The sequence below is a fragment of the Pistacia vera genome, unplaced genomic scaffold, assembly GCF_008641045.1.
Source record: "Pistacia vera cultivar Batoury unplaced genomic scaffold, PisVer_v2 Contig857, whole genome shotgun sequence".
In the NCBI taxonomy this organism is placed as follows: Eukaryota; Viridiplantae; Streptophyta; class Magnoliopsida; order Sapindales; family Anacardiaceae; genus Pistacia; species Pistacia vera.
In genome coordinates, this window is record NW_022196731.1 from 232,970 (window position 1) to 250,339 (window position 17,370).

Consider the following 17,370-nt stretch of genomic DNA (forward strand, 5'->3'; position numbering starts at 1 on the left):
CGAGTGGGCAATAGGACTCTTGGTGCATGATCATTAGGTCATTGAGTTTCGAGTCTCTCCGGGTGTTAATAGAGCTACTGGAGTTTTGTTTGATAGTTTCCGAGTCTCAGAGAATTAATTAAACATACAAGAAGCTAGCTCGGATACCCCCAATCATTGAAAAAAAAAAAAAAAAAAACCTTGAAAGATATGTTTGGTTTGAAAAATGCTTTCTTGGAGGTAACGTTTATTTCAATAATTTAACTGACAACCTGAATGTTCTCCACTATTCTATACTTATAATTTTAAATAAGCCTGTCTGGATACACTCTGCACAAAACAAATAATTAATATCACAGTTCATGCATGTCTTACAGAATCTAATGAATGAATGTGAAGGCAATTATTGCTGCCAAAATTTTGCATTATTTTTATGCTCCCTGAAATCTTACTCCATTCATTAATCTGTAAATTAATATGTGTCAGTGCATAGATTCAATGACATAAATCTGTCTTTGTTAAGAGTACTAATACAATAATGAATGAATCTTTTGAGCCCCATCTTCATACACATGGCCTGGGCCTTATAATGTGAATCTTTTGAGCCCCTTTGTATGATAAGGGAAGCAATTTTTAGTCCCCATCTTTAATTTTAGTGAGGATATAACTGTAATAAAAAATTATTATTATTATTATTATTTTTATAACTAGGTATTTGGATCAGTTTGTACATACTTTAACTAATTTTCAGGATTCATTAAACACCCTACAAGCTCAATGTTCCAAGTAAGCTACAAATGTGATAGGTAGTTCTAAGATAATTTTTAGGACCCACTGAAGATCCTACAAGTTCAATATTTCAAGTAAGTTACAAATGTGGTAAGTGATCCTAAGATAGTTTGAACCAAAAAAGTCAATAAAATGAGCAAACCTTCTTGACTACTAGACCAACCCCTTTAAGGGTTATTAAAAAAAAAATGATTCTTCTTTCCTCCATACTTTTAGGTTGTGAATCAACATGGAAATGAGAATCTTATTCCCCCATCCCATGTTTGATTTTATTAATTTAGTGTGTAAAAAGACTCTTATTCCTTAAAGAAGTGTGAAGGAGTAGCATTGCTCAAAAATTTGGGAGGAATGCCATACATTACCAATAATGGGATGATAAAATGTTTATTTTAACACTCTTTACATTTTAATTTTCCATTTTACCCCTTAGAAAATTAATTAAAAAATTTATTACTTTATTAAAATATTAATAATTAACATAATGAAACATATTTACTGTTTTGCCACCGCCGGTGCCATTGTTGGAAACAGCCACTAACCGTCAGTAAAGTCATTAGTGGTAGATTTCCTTCTAATATCCATTTCTTTACCACCAATTTATTACATTTGTTTTTACTCCACACAAAATATTTACTTAATATGCTTTATTTATCTTTTAAAATATTTCTCTGTACCTCATTTTATATCTAAAATACCCTTATAATATTTGAAGTTAAACCTCTTTTCTAAAAGATGATTAGTTAGGCGGTTAAATGATATTTTCACCCCAATCTAAGGTGAAGGACATTTTTCGAATTCAAGCATTAAAACTTAACCATCAGAGGGCAATCTTATCAATTCATAATGGTAGATTGGGTTTTTTGTCTTCATAATGTTATATATGGAAGGTGAATTGACAAGATTACCCTTTCACAATTAAATTTTAATGCATAAATTCAAAAAATGAGGATAATTTGAGTGTTTGGAACCAGGGGGAAAAGTTTCCTTTCATGGTAGTTAGGGAGTTAAAATGTTAGTCAGCCTCAGTTAGTCTTTTTTTTTAAATGATTGGAGGTGTTCGAGCCAATTTACATGCACCCCAAATGATTCCCTTAAGACCTTGAAACTACTGGTCGGGTAAAAATTATAGTGGTCACCTTTATTAAAAACCGAAGAAGGACTCAAATTTAAGATCTCTTAAATAATACATCTAACCAGCCTTAATTAGACTTTTAATCTTCTATTATGTTTATCTTCAATATCTAAGTTTTCTCTTTCCGAAAATAAATTTTCATTGAATAACAACTGATGGATATTCAAGGGAGAACGACCTTTTCCCACCCAAGGTTTGGCGAAAAGGTTTGGTGAAACAATACTTTCCCACCCATCAAGTTTCAAAATGACACTTTCTCACCCATTGTTATATTCCGTTAGGAAAATCCGTTATCAAGAAGAATGGGTAAGTAAGTGGAATGGATAGGCTTAAATCCATCAAGTTTCAAAGATTCAGAGAGATGTTTGGGTCTGGTATTAGGATGCAGCAAGTAGAATGGGTATGCTTAAATAAAATTGACCATCCTACCCTTCTTTAGAACAAAATTTCTTAACATAATATAACGGTAGGTGGAAAGTGTCATTTTGAAACTTTGGTGGGGAAATGCCGATATTCAATAGGTAGTTTTGATGGGGTATAAGGACAATGTGATGTACATAAGAAGAAATTGGAATTTACTTTTAGACTTCACAAACTGCCACGCCTATTGTTAGCTATGGCTATTTGAAAAGAGAACACCACAATAATTCTGCACAAATACGCAACTTAGACAAATAAATTACGTAATTAATTAAAACTTTGCTCAATGAAGTGGTGATTGGTCCATTTGTGCACATGTTGGTATCTCACAATTGATTTTGTCTGCCAACTCAATCACACTGACACGTGCATGGATATATTTTAATTTCATCTCTTTATCAATCTAATCCATAAATCATGTGAACTTCTTCTGGGAACAAGGAATCAATCCACGTTTAAAACTTGGGATTTGAATTTTGGAGTAGAGTAGAGTCCAGAAAGAGATTGTGTTGTGTTCTTGTATGTTACACTATTCTGGTTAATTATTATGTTATCTGATATTTAGATTAAAAAATATGTTCTGTATTTGTTTATTTATTGGGATTATTATTCTAAAAATTAATCCAAATCAAATAACTTTTTTTTTTTTTTTTTCTAAAAATGAAAAGAGATGGGAATTTGTTTTCAGATTATTCAACTCAAAAGTATTTTTTTATTCAACTCTATTTAGCTCAAAACATTTTTTTTTTCTTTTTCTCCTTCTCATTTTTCTTTCCTTCCAATTTGAAGATCAATCCACCTAAGACCACTGTCGCCTGTCAGCAACCATCAACCGTCAACGCAGACAAAATGACAATCCAGCCAGTTATGCATAGATCTGGCTAAAAACAGCCAAATCTACGACCAGATTTTGGCTGCAATCTGGCTATCTGGCTGTTAAAGAGGACCAGATCTCTAGCCGTAGATTTGGTCGTCAACAACTAGATCTTTGGCCATAGATCTGACTGTTGTCAGCCATATCGATGCATGATCGGCCAAATCTAACAGGTTGTGTGTCGTTCCAGTGATTGTCGGCTACCATTCGACGGTGGTGGTTGGTGGCCAGTTGTCCTCTTGGGTGGTTATGGTGCTTTTTTTAATTTTTAAACTTTTATTATGGGGTTGTTTAGCTAAATAACAAATATAGGAAAAATAATAATGAATATTTTCAGAAAATATACCAAACAACTATTCTGTCTTAAAAACCTCTTTAAAAAAATGTACCAAATAATTATTACAATATTTTATCCAACTCTGATATAATTTCAAATATTTTACTAAGCGCATTTTCAAAATCTAATCCTATTCGATTTAATCTAACTCAACTCAACTTAAAACACTTTTTCAGAATAACATTTTTCAAATAATCTACCAAATAGGCCCACAACATTTTTAGAAGAAATATATAGATATTTGTCTTTTCTTTTTGGGGTCACTAAAGAAATCCCCACAACTATTTTCTTATTAGATACATAACTTTATTCATGTAAATTTCAAATTTGTATAATTACTTGTAAGGTATATATAGATAAACAAATGAAGTCTAAATTTGTCTAGGTCAATAGCTGGGCACACACCTCAACTAATTTTCGAGGTCCATTGAACACCTTATAGGTTTAAAAGAGTAGGTAAACCATAATATTATTGTGATCAATAATACTATGCGTACTAACGAATTTTACTAACCAATGTATCAACCTAAAGCATAGTACGGGTACTATACTCATAGTACGGGTACCATATGTAATTTTAACAAAAGTTAATAAGATGGTTAGTAAGATTCGTGAGTACGCATAACATTACCCTATTGTGATAGGTGGCCCCAAGGTTTGAACCTAGAAACTTGAGGAATTGAACAAATCTTCTTTATCACCCGATGCAATTAATCAAAGTTAGCATACTAAGACCAACTACAAGTCAATAATGAACTTTTTTTTTTAAAAAAAAACTTTTTTTGGGTTGTATTGATACGATGGCATGTGCTTCAATGGATCTTACCTAACCAATTTTATGATATTTTGTTATGACAAAGAAAAGCAAGCATGCTTCTGAATTTGTAAATTAATTTGAGATGTACAAAGTTTGTGATGTATTCGCATGACATTCATACCCACATCAATCATTTTACGTTACATTATAAAATAATAAACTATATAATATGTTGTAACACTTTTATTTATTCTTTCAAATTCAATTATATTCAAACTAACAATGAAGATGGTTAATTAGTATAAGCAATTGGAAATGGAGAATGGTCAATTGGTGCGTTATTATGGACAACTCCCAATTTCACTAACAAGAAGTGCATGATTTAGGGCAATTGTAAGGTATATCTTAAAAGTTTTATTACACCAATACAGATTTACTTATAACTCAATTTCACAAATTCTCTCCCACAACCCCTAGGTAGAGCTGTCCAGTTTTTGGCTTATGGATTTCCCAAAATGCTATTATAAGGTATATCTTAAAAGTTTTATTATACCAATAAAGACTTACTCATAACTCAATCTCACAAACTTCTTTTTACAACTCCTACGTGATAGCTCCCAGTTTTTTGTTAATGAATTTTGAATTTTGGGAAATTCATCAATAAAAACTAGACAGCTCCTACCTAGGGGTTGTGAGAGAGAGTTTGTAAGATTGAGTTGTAAATATAGTATTGTACTTATTACACATTAAGAATATCTCAAGGGGTTTTAGGAAAGGATAAAAATTGGCTTACAACTCAATCTTACAAACTTTCTCTCACAATTCCAACATGATAACTCACAATTGGTTAACTCGTAATTTAGCAGGCAAGACCCATAACAAGCAGGTGGGACCCATTTGTGAGTTGAACAATTGCATGTTGTCATTTTGAGATTGTGAAAAAAAAGTTTATGAGATTAGATTATAAAAGTAGTATTACTCTATAGCTAAAGCTTTGTGCTTTGAGGTTTTTATACTTGTTTTGAGTTTAATGTAGGAAGACCTTATTTTTAGCTTTTTAAAATCTATGGAGAACAACTTTTCCCACCCAAGGTTTGGTGAAACGGCACTTTCTTACCCTTCAAGTTTCAAAATGACACTTTCGCACCCTTCATTAGGTTATATTATATTATGTCTTTCATTAATATTTTACTGAAAAGACGAAAATATCCTTAAATATTTGACCTTATAAATTTTTTATTATTTTTTAATTAGCTAAAAAGTTAAATATTAAAAAGTCAAAAAATAAAAAATAGTAAACACTACCTAAAAAGTTATGAGTAATGCTATAAAATTTTTAAAGTTAAATGAGGTTAATATTTATTTATTTATTTATAATGTCATCAATATACTATCACTATTATTCAATAATCTACTAAATTCATAATATTTTTTATAATATAATGTTTTTCATTTTTACTAATTAACATAGAAAATCAATATTTTTAATTAATTAAATAAACAAAGAAAATAAGATATCTTTACACTTGAACTAATAAATAATCGAGTAAAGACTTTGACTTAACTAAATTTTAATTTATAGTAAAATAATTAAAAAATAAACTATTTAAATGTATTTTTGTCTTTTCAATTAAATGTTAACAAAAAACATTAATAGAATCTGACGAATGGTGGAAAAATATCATTTTGAAACTTAACGGATGAGAAATGTCGCTTGGCCAAACCTTGGGTGGGAAAATGCTGTTCTCCCAAAAATCTATATACTATAATTATTTATTTTTTCAACTGTCTTTTTAGTTGACCTTCAGTTGGCTAAGTTCAACTTAACAATAGAAAATATCGCACTGCCATTTCATACCATTAATAATTCCTATATCAGTGTTGCATTTAATGTATGGGATTAATTATTCCCCCATTATACCTTATACCTTTAATATATGTTGTAAATAAACCACTAGTATAGAATTATCAAAATCTAATTCATAAGGTACTCAGTCTTCCATTAAGTTTGTTGAAAGAACACTCCTGGTGGGATTTTTAATCTCTTTCTTGGATCACTAAATTACACTCGACGTTCTTGTTCTTGCATGAGAATTATCATAAAGACACCGACATCAAACAGAGATTTTATTTTCATAATTCTTTAAAAAGTCCATTTCTTTTGTTCTTTTTCTTACCTTGTCGTCTTCCTGACCATTGAATTCTGATCCCTCCTTTGTCCCTTTCCGTGGACACCTCATGCCATGCCACCATCACTAACCGCCACCGTCACTTAATCATTTCCATCACTCTCCAACTCATTTATTTCCCACAACAACTTTTTTCAAACGTGAAACGACAGCTAGAATGAAGAAACTAGCGCTCAAGCCCGGGAGCCGGCCGCCGTGGGTGGGCTTAGCGGCTGCCGTGTGGGTGGAAATGTCAGCTGGGAATGCTTACAACTTTCCTTTATATTCAACTGCGTTGAAATCGGTGATGGGGTTTAATCAGCAACAAGTTACAATCTTGGGGGTGGCGAATGATATTGGGGAAAATGTTGGCTTGCTTCCGGGTATTGCTTGCAACAAGTTCCCACCTTGGGCTGTTCTTCTTGTTGGTGTTGTGTTTTGTTTCTTGGGTTATGGTGTTCTCTGTCTTGCTGTCAGTGAGACTGTCACTGGCTTGCCTTACTGGCTGGTAATTTTTTTTTTTTTTTGGTTGATGGGCAAACTTGTTTTTTTGAGAAGATTGGTTGCTTGGAAATAGTGGTGGAGAGTTAAATTTGAAGGGAGGTTTCAAATTTTGAGTTTGATTTGCTTGATGGGTATGAAAATTTTCTTTTTTAAACTAAGAATTTTGATGGATGTTTTGTGAACTGAATCGAGAAGTTGGTTGGGTGGAATATTGCCTGTGTGTTCGATTGTAGTTTATTTTCATGTTTGATTGATTTCATGTTTTTTGTTTTTTCGTATCTATTTGGGGATTTGATCTCTTGGTATTATAGTTTGATGGATTTTACTTGCTTTTGGGTTTTGATGCATTTCTTGGTGACTTCAATTATTGGAGCTGATTGACTATAGCTATTGCTTGATGTTTAGTACCAGCTCAAGGATTTTGGTAGTTTGGTAGACTGACTGTGAATTTATTTCATCTTGCTGATTGGGAAGTGTAAATTGTGGGGAGCTTGTTGCAAGTTTGATTGTAGAAAATATGGTATAAGCTTCTGAAATGGGTCTATCAGCAAATAGGGAATAGGTTGTTTTTCAACCAGGTTGTAGTGATGATTGATTTCTCATAGCAAGTCTCATGTGTGTAAGATCTTACTAGTTCTATACAAATTTGGTTTTTCTTAGTTTCTAAAGCAGTCAAATACAAGCAACTTAAGCTTGAGATGAAATAAGTAAGGTAATGAGAGAAAATTTCTTGTTGTAGAGGTGTTGCTTGCTTAAATTTTGCAAATTGAGTACCTCCTCAGATTAATTAGAGATTTTCCGTCTTCAAAACTTTGGTTTTGGTATGTTTTTTTGGTTGTTTACTCTGTCATCATATTAATGATACATCTCGTTAGGACAGTAATCAGTTTGTTTAGCATGAGTTAGGGAATGTTTGAGAATAAAAATTAGTTTTCAATTAGTCAATTGACTTCAACTTGGATGAAGAATATATAAAATTTTAACGTGCACTTTTTCTCCAAGTCTTCTAAAAATTATTGTACTTTTTTCTGTTCTGTATTACCAAATGTCAGCAACTACATAAGAGGTTGTTGGACAGATGGAAATATTCTTATCTTGCCATGCCAAGCATGGCTAGGGTTTCTGCAGGATTCAATCTTCTATCTTGAAAGCAAAGTAAAATCGGAGTAAGTGTCCAGTGGAATGTTTATATATGGAAATAGATGGTATTTTAAACCCATGTAAGTTTCAGGAGACAGGCCATTGTTTGAGCATGGAAATAAAATTTCTTAGACTTTGCATAAAAATTGTTAAAGGAGATATTGAATTCATTATGAAGGTTTTTTAAATTAACTTTGTCAGGAAGGTAGTCCTTTGCAAAATTGTGCGATGAGTAGGTTGAACAAGATAAACCAGTCAATTCAGATGTTACTCCAATACAGTAAATGCTTCTTTATTTTGTTGGTTACTGGTGCTGGTCAGGAGGATGCAGAAGATTCTTCAATTTAATATGACCATATAAAATTTAGAAGCACACATTGTTTCTAACTCAAAGTGACTATATAAAATTTATGGCATCATTTGAAGGTCCTGTAGGAAATAATTTGTGGGAGCCTTTATAATTCTTGCAACAGAACCATCTGGGGCTATCCATTAGAAGCAATGGAAATTACTTCTAATGCCTTGGAAGCCACATTCTTTGATATCGTGAGGATACATTGGCAACTATACTCACGTATATTGCTTTGCCTGTTTTAATCAGAGGAAAGGTCAAACAAAGAAATTTATTCACTTGAATATTTAAATAAGTTGGTTTCTCAGTGCGCATCTGCTTTAGTTGCCATTATTCGTATGGAGAGATAGTAGTGTAGAGTCATGGAAAAGTTTCCTTATGTTCAAACCCAGTTCTAATGTGCTGTAAGAATGATGAGCCAGTTCTTGGAATATCTTCGTGTTGTTGATTCTGTAATGCCTTGAATCTTTCCTTTGATGAACATCGTGAACAGCAGTAGGATTATTTTATGGTCTGAAATATCAATGCATGTGTACAGAGAGCAAAGCTTTATTTTATCCACATCACATCTTGTTCAGTTATAATCAAAAGCATGTAGTTTGGGAATTCTTCCAATCCTTTGATGAAACCAATAGTTAAGACATGATTCTTCTTACTTTTGATTTCTTGAACAAAAAGATATGTTTCTTTTTTTTTTTTTTTCTTTTCTTTTGAATAGAATGGTTGGATTATATTAGATGGAACTTTGTTTTGTCAGACCATCCAGAATATTTTCTTTCCTACTAAACTACTGCCTGGATTAGATCAATGTGGATGTAAAAATGGGATCAATGGAGGAAAAATATTGGGTTCTAGGCTGTGTTTCTTTTTTCATTACTACTTGTGTACACTGCATGCAAACCACAGAATATCCAGGTTTTGAGAGAGCATTATTTAAACAAATAATAAGCTGTATTTCTAAACTCATTTCTTTATACTTTAATGATACTGCGAGTATGAGCTTGGTTTATGTGCTGAGAGAAAACAAGTTTATGGAATCAAGCTTAATGCACATAGACACACACAATATATTCCAAGGTATGTTATAANAGTTTTTAAAACAATGTTTACCCATGCTCACCCTTACATCTAACTGTTCATGAGGGCTTGCATGCTCACAATCAAGTTTTCTCAAGCCTTTATAGTAGTTGCAACATCATGTCGGGGTTATAGGGGTTATCAAAGTTCTCGTAGATGACTTGAAATAGTTGAAAAACATTAGTGTTAGAAGAAAAAACCACCATATTGTGCTCTTTGGAAAAGAAGGAGAAATGTGGCATCACTTATTGACAAAACGGGGCAACCTTAATTCATATATATAGAGTTACAAATATCTTTTTGTCTTGGTTGTTGTTTGGATGATTTTTTGATAGTGTTGGATATAGGTTTCCTTCAACAAGTCAATGTTATTCCTTTATCGCCACTAAACCATGTGTTTATACTTGAAGGAGAGCCATGTTTCCTACCTACAATGGCTAGGCCAAGTCCAAATACCTCCTATCTTTTCGCTATGCAAATGATTAAAACGGTGTATACTGCAACTTAACCATGTGTGCATTCTAAAAAAAGGCAAAAATCCTGTATTGACTAATAGGCGAAAATTGTATTGTGACCAAAACCAAGCAAAGATCCCACTAAAATTGTAGAAGTTTAATAAAATCAAGGAGCAGACATAGCAAGTCGTTATGTGCAAGGAAACTTAATATTTTTTTGGTAACAAATAAATTGAGAAATATGAATAGACACATGGTTAGCTGGAATTGAAAAATGCATTTATAAATAAGGATAAACATCAAATTTTTATATCATATTCACAAAATTAAGAAAAAAATTGTTGAGGATAATTTTGAGGACTTTTGGCATCATAAGATATGAGGGCCAACATATCTTGAAGGGCGGCATCATTGACACCAACAAAAGCTTCAATGAGGGCTAAACAGCTTGTTAAATGTCGTTGTTCTCATTACCGTTTAGAAAAACTTTGGCTTTAGGCAACAAATTCAAATTATCTTGCATCTCTGTGGCTCTTTCTTTTACTCTTTTCAACAACTCGGTCCAAAATCTTCAAATGAACAGAGTGTCTTGATTGCTAATGATAGATTTCGGAATACCCCAATATTTCACCACATGTTTGAAAAAGAGTTTTGCGGTGTCTTTCGATGTGCACTCCTTCGGTGCGGGGATGAATGTAGCATACTTTGATAGTCTGTCTACTAATATAATGATAGTGCTAAATCCTTCGGATTTTGGTGGACTTACTATAAAGTCTATTTAAATGCTTTCTCATGGTCTATTTGGCGCGGGTAGTGGTAGACATATCTAAGGATGTAAAACTTGTTTAATTATTTATCAAATAAACTTTAATGTTGTATGTACTATTGTCAACAACCTATTAATGGTGATAAAAAATCCCGACCTACCATTGCAATTTCAAGGACAACATTTATTGAAGTATTGACTCCTCATTGTCATATCTAAGACCTTTTGGTAGCATCCTCTCTTCTTTATTAATAACTTCTCTCAACTCTCAGATTTATTGTCAAGAGTTTTCCTTCCATGTTTGATATTGCTATTAAGTCTCATTTAACATTTTTTTTTTTACCTTGATGCTAGCTAAATACTTGTAATGATTAAAGGTTCTGTTTAATTTTTGAATCATTTTCCACAAAGGCAAAACTAGAGAAACCAAAAGAGTTTGATATCAAATGATTGATATAAATGAAGTGAATGCACATCATTACAAGCATATAGCCAGCATCAAGGTTAAAAAAAAAAAAAGAAAAAAAAAAAAAGGAAAAAACAGGTGGCAAATGAGACTTATCAGCAATCTCAAACGTGGAAGGAAAACTCTTGACGCTCTTCCACAATGGTGATAATCTGTGAAAAGATAAACCAGAGAGTTTAGAGAAGTTCTTAATGAAGAGGAGAGGATGCTGCCAAAAAGCCTTGATATGACAACGAATGGCCAATACTTTAACAAATGTTGTCCTTGAAATTGCAATAGATAGTTTGGATTTTTTTATCACCATTAATGGGTGCTTGACAATAGTATGTACAACATTAAAGTTGATTTAACAAAGAAATAAACAAGTCTTACATCCTTAGGTTTTAAGAATATAAACTAAATTCACATATTTCAAAAAGTAACACTAGTAATTATAATATAATTAGCTTTAGGGCGATAAGTATCATTATTTAAAATAGATAGGTCAAAACGTGTTTATATTTTTGTCATAGTTGAAAATATAAAGTAGTTGACCCTTGTTTTTCAAATACAATGTGGAGAGAACTCAAAAGAGTTCCTGAATTTTTTGGAGGGTGCTAGATCATTTCTAACATGAGATGCCAACCAAGTATTCAATGAAATTCTTGTGAGACGTCATATTCTCCCCTTTCTAATCTTCCACATCCTCATTGACTCATCATGGAATTCTTGAATCTTATCTTGGAATTGCCACAACGTGCTTTCAGTTTCCCAACTTGTTTACCTCTTCGACAATCATTTCCACTTGACAAAGTATTCTTGACATGAAGGATGACTTTCTGTCGAACGATGTGGTTTGCTAACACACACTCCACCTCCTTGTCATAAGACTTAGTGTCGCTAAGTGGTGCCCATTTTGATTCCCTCCACCTTGGATCTTTTGTATCTATGTGATATGGCTTTAAGAAACTTACGTGGAAGACCAGATGAAGTCTTAGCCAAAAGGGCATGCAATTTGAGCTTGTATGATACATTGTTGACCTATTGTTGATGGGAAAATGCCTCTCATATTTTCAAACGAGGCCATTGTGTAGCGGACATGTGGACTTATGTTGTGTGGAGAGGATTTCAAAAGTACTAAAAATCCCCCGCATTGTATTTTACATGAGTTCGATCGATAGTCAAGATCAACAAAAATGAGTCCGATCTTTCATCGAATGATAATCACTTAAAAATATCGAACAGTTCCAAGATCAATTCACTGGAGGCAGAAGTATTGGCGAATCTTCTAAAACAAGCTCAAAATCAAGTTTCCAACTCAATTGATATAGACGCCTGGTCTAAGAGACTTCTGGATGCACTTGTTAAGATCATTGTAGAGGAGCTCTACATAATGCTTGAAGAGAAAGACTGATTGACTGAACTTGTTTTGATGAAGACTCATATTGTGTTGCTATGTTTCTTGATTTGTATTATTGCAATGTTGGTGATTTTGTTCTTCAATTCTTGCTTTGGAGGATCTTTTAGTGGACCTCCGCCTACATGATTTATTGCCTGTGAGGTAAGGTTCCTTGTTTGGCTTAGTAGGTGAAATAACTATTGTTCTCTGCATCTAGACTTATAATGAAATTTGTGTTTTTAATTTATGAAGTGTAACTGGATTGGCATCTTCCTCATTGCTTCCAATACATGCTGTTGTTAGTTTCATATTCGATAAATTGAGCTTCTTACATTCTCATTTACATGATCTGTTAGTTCGTGTTAACCTTAGCTTGCTCTAGCACAATGCTACTAAATTTTGCTTAAACTGAATTGAGCCTTCATTCAACATAGTGCTACTTTTTAAATGTCAGACCTATAGTTTAGAGCAACCGACGTTTAACCATATCAAGTGACTAAATTTGTATCTATAACATAAACCCATTCCTTTTTTTATAAACTGGTTTTGTGATAGTTTTGGTGTAATCAACAAAACGTTATCCATTTGTTCAACAAAATTTTTTGGCTGGAGAGAGAGAGAGAAAGAGAGAGAGAGAGCTAGTTGTACTCTAAAGCAGTGTTTCTTGAGTATGACTAAAGTGAAATTTGAGGTTTGTGCTGTAACTATCGACACTATTTAGATTTGCAATAATGTTACTTGTTTTTTCTACAATGTTTCATCCACTATGATATCTTGTTTTACACTATCAATCATAGTGATGGGCCTCTTCTATTCTCACTATTCTAATACAGTTTATTTATCCTAGAAAAAAGTTTTTTCGTTGTCTAAGTGATTTATGACAACTATTAGTTTGCTTTGACACTATGCTACTAACATCTTTTGCTTGTCCGCCCACTTTTTCATCTTCTTGGTTGCTTTGTTGAGATACGCCTGTGCTATGTCAGCTTGTTTATACAATGACCTAGAAAACTTAAGTGCCATGGGGCTCCTCTCTGTACAACTCGTAACAAGCGTGTGCGGCATGAATGGTTGATTGTTAGGAAATTATTGAATAATGTAGCAAGATACAAGCAAAATTTCTTAATAAGTTCCTTTAATTCCCAAGATCAAGGGAATTATTATATGTGTTTTACATGTTAATAATAATTAACTCCATACAAGCATTAATAAATCTCACCATTGTTTAGAGGCTCCTTCAAATTCTTTAATTCTTTTGCAAACCAATTCAAGGAGAGAATTGCACTTGAGGTATCGACACGAAGGAAATCTGAGACACTAAGAAACCGTTCAACTGCTAGATTGAACAAGGGGAATTTCGGCTATGATGAATGCATGAGACAACTAAGGTTTTCCTTATTTTGTTTTATACAAAATTTTTACACATATGAAATTGTGTAAACCCTAAAATTATAAGTTTGCTTTTATATGCACACTTAAACCTATTCCAATGCATACTTAAACCCTATTCTACATTGGAATAGGTTTATCCATATTCCTAAGTAGAAATGTTAATTGGTATTTTAATTATATGTGTCTATATATATATATATTTCATGACAAATTGAACACAAGCAACAACCCCAACCTTATATTCACTTAATTGCACAACAAAATTACCAAGATACTCTTTCGCTTAAAAAGGTGAAAATGTCCCTTAAACCTTAATCACCTTCTTGATGCATATCAATGCTTTGGAGATTAACCCTTCTTATGTGTGTGACCAGAAGGCTCCCTGTCATGTTGGAAGTGAATAGTATTATGATTGATCACCAATCAATCGTCTCATTACATATCCACCAAGATTGACCTCTAGCAAGGCGTAATTGTCACCCAATGTGTAGAGATTAAGCGAACAACTATTACCTATCAACAGTATGGTTACTGTGCAATCTAATTCTTTCATCATATGTTATTTCATCAAGGTTGAAGCATAAAAATAGTGTCAACTTCAAATATTTCCTTGATATGTTGGTATTTGGTTATTGTGCTAATGACCAAACAAAATCAAATTGAGACCAACTCAATTCCACTATGGCCATAGATTCATGATCATTGCCATCTAATCGAACTACGCATTAAGATAACTTCTCATATATCTAAGAGTGATGAATCTTTTGTCGATCCACCATAACCTCAATGTACTTCTCCATGCAGCCAATCACTACAATTCTAATAGCCCTCAAAAGTATTACGTTGGGCTAGTGTCAAACTACATTAATTGGTATACAAGGCACTTCGGTGACCTTAAGTCTAAAGATCACATCCACTACCATCCATTAGAGGATTTATTCCATAGACACTAAGGTTACCATTTATATGTAATTCTTTGGTGGGTTAGTCTCGTTAACTTGCTTACAATAAGCACTTATGTGTTGAACCAGGTTGTCACCAAACAACATTAACAAGTGAGATCTGTCATTGCCTTTTGATAGGGTCGTTCAACACGATGGTAACCTTACTGTATTGTCTATGTCCTTGGTTAGATAATACTGAGGTTACAAATATTTATAGAATGAACACCAAATGTGCTCATAGGGATCTCATTATCAAGATTTAAAACATTTGATTCCCTCGTTATGGTTCAACCATCTTGAGGACATATATCACAACATATGGTAAATACAAACTACATGATATAGTAAAATACCTTTATTGATAAATAAACATGATACATTAGAGTTAATTTACAATAAATGGGTTGGCTCTAGAGCATAACTCTAACATTGATGACCCATCACCATTTCGAAAGGGCTTTTGATAGTAGCCTCGCTTCGTTGTAAGTTGTAGGAGAATTGGGCTACATCGAGCAACGTTGCCTAATCATGCTGGTTGGTGCTTATAAAATCCTTAAATACATCTCCAATAAAGCATTCACCCTTTTGATTTTTTCGTCGGTTTGAATGTGAAAGCTTGTAGAAAATTGTAGCGTTGACTCATAAGCTTGAACAACTTGGTCCAAAATCTTTCTATGAATTAAGTGTCTCGATCGCTAATGATAGATTTTGGAAGATCCCAATCTTTCACCAGATGATTGAAAAATAGCTTAGCGGTGTCTTCCTATACGTAACTCATTTCTTTCAAATTCTTAATTGTTATCAAATTTTGATATCATATTCCCAAAATTAAGAAAAAATTATTAAGGATTATTTTGAGGACTTTTGGCATCATAGGGTTTGAGGGCCAACATATCTTGAAGGGCGACGTCATTGGCACTTGAAAGAGTCTATGCTATTTGAGCTAAAATTGATGAATACATAAACAAAAACATGATAAATAGGAATAAGGATGGATATGACATCTTACTTGACAAAGTTAGAGTAGAAAAATTACCTTTCGAAGCCAAACAACACTTGAAGCCTTCAGTGGAAGTGAGAGATCTCCAAAAAGAAGAAGAATCCTCCAAGTAAAAGTCCACCACCAACAGAGAAAGAGATGGCCGATTTTTAATAAAGGGTGAGATATTTTTCAAAATAAAAAATTATGTTAAAAGTGGAGATAATGATGTATTTATATACTTGGGCCATTTTTCAATTTTTGAAACTTTTGGGTCCCTTGAAACTTATTTTAAATTAAAAGTTAACCCATGGTTTAAACCAATGTGTAACTAAGACACACATAATTATCCCATTATATATATAACCCAAATTGAATCCAATTCAATAATTATATAAATATATCAACCCATTATTGAATCTAATCCAATAAATATATATTAGCCCATTATTAATTATTGAATCTAATTCTATAATGACCAAAATACCATATTACCCTTGGTAAGTGCTACTTCCCGTGGGTAATCATTTCTCATCAATACATAAATTCAAATACACACGTTTACATCCGAGCATCGTTAACCTTTAACGTTATGTATTACCATCTCTCCTCATACTTGGTTTTTATGGTGTGGCTACTTAGGTTTACTATGACATAGCGGTGGGCCTAATATCGTATTCCGATATGTTTCGTCATAACTCTTTATGATCGAAACTCCCACTAATTATGATAGGCATCTAATAATGCAACATATAGGGGTGGGATACTTCGGTTAACTGAACCGGATTAGGAAAACCAAAAATCGAACCGATTATTCGGTTTAGACAAAATACAAACCAAAATCGGACTGGTTTTCTGTTATAAACCGGTTGTAAACCGAACCGAATATTCTGTTCGGTTAACCGGTTAACCGGTTTTCAAAAATCAGAGACTGCTGGCGGCGTGTCCCTGCATAGTCACAACCTTCTTTAATTTTATGAATTCACAAAGACAAAGAGACGTGCAGAGAAAAGGGTCCCATACTGACTCAGCTTGATGGAACAGATTGAGTGGATACCGTCTTTTTGAGAAAGATTTGGAAACTATCCTCCAACCATCGATTCTTTTTTGTGAATGTTAAAGAAGATGATAACTGGCTAGCTGAAAGATCCCACAAGACATAAATACTGTAAAAAAGGCTCCAATTTCTTCTTGTTCATGTCTTCGATCAAAGGGAAAGAAACCTTCATGGAAAATCGATGTGCTATCGCTATGTTAGCCCCAAAATGAAGAAAATCAAAGCAAATAATAACAAAAGATAATAGTAGTACAGAGTGCTAAGTTCTTTATAGTAACTAATCACTAATTGATGTATATTCCTCGGGATCTAAAGCTCTAATAATAAGCAAATGAGAATATCTCTTTTCCAAGGTTTAAGGCCAATTTCTTTTACAAGAACGAAGTATATGAATGGAATGGTCC